Source organism: Nannospalax galili, unplaced genomic scaffold (assembly GCF_000622305.1).
Source record: "Nannospalax galili isolate Female #2095 unplaced genomic scaffold, S.galili_v1.0 scaffold382, whole genome shotgun sequence".
In the NCBI taxonomy this organism is placed as follows: Eukaryota; Metazoa; Chordata; class Mammalia; order Rodentia; family Spalacidae; genus Nannospalax; species Nannospalax galili.
In genome coordinates, this window is record NW_008348685.1 from 2,081,117 (window position 1) to 2,082,063 (window position 947).

Below are 947 nucleotides of genomic sequence, written 5' to 3' on the forward strand. Positions count from 1 at the left end.
TCATGTGAGTTGAAACCTCAGAAAAATAAAATAAACAGCTCAGTTGACTGGTGTTATGAAATTTTAGCACGAGTGGGCACCACTAAGGCTCAGTTCACTGGGCCCAGCTCAGCGCGGAATGCAAACAAATGAATGTATACAGATTTATAAATTGTATTTCATAGAAGTTTAAGAAACACAAATGGGTTTCCCTATAACAAAACTTCACAGAGCTTTTATGACACTAAGACCCTTATGACACTAACGAAATTATAAAAGACCTTAGACATGAAATAGTGCCGACCTGCTTGGCTCCACAATTTCTTTGACAAGAAGCATCTGTGTTCTTTAAAACATTTTTCAAATGCCTGTCATTTTTTTGTACATGTTTGTCTTTAGTGTACAAAATAATGGATTTCATTATAACTTTCGGGAGGGTACTGAGGATTGAAAGTATGACCTCTTGCATACTAAATAAGTACCCCACCATTGAGCTATATCCCCAACACCTTCTCCACTTTTTCTCCCCGAGGGGAAAGTGCAAACACATTCCCTCTCTACCACACATTATGCTGTAGATTTTCTCATATTTGGAGAAACCACAGGGGTCAGCACATCTGGAAGGCAATGAATGAGCCTTACCCTGGGAAAACCATCTTCATGATCGTGGTATCTCTCCTGCCCTGTAAGTATTCCACTACTTATTTTGAGACAAGGCCTGCCCTAGCTGGCCTTGAATTCTCTACATAGCATAGGCAGGTTCTGAACTTGCAATCTTTCCACCTCAGCTTCCTATGAAGCTGAGATTACAGGCCTCAGTTATCAGGCCTGGCTTCACTGTGACATTCTTATACGTGTAAGGCTTGTATTTCGTTCATATCTACCCTCGTCACCCTCTCTTAGTCCCTCTTCCCCTACGGCTCTTCCTCCCCCTAAAAAGTCCACCTTCTACTTTCACAGAATACATA

At 41.3% G+C, this 947-nt stretch overlaps 1 non-coding gene across 1 annotated transcript; it reads right to left on the reverse strand.

The window, feature by feature from the left end:
• Positions 1 to 508: 508 nt before the first annotated feature.
• On the reverse strand, positions 509 to 672 carry LOC115072484. The gene has a single exon (XR_003851538.1). It is a non-coding gene; the product is annotated as a U1 spliceosomal RNA (small nuclear RNA).
• Between the last annotated feature and the right edge of the window lie 275 nt (positions 673 to 947).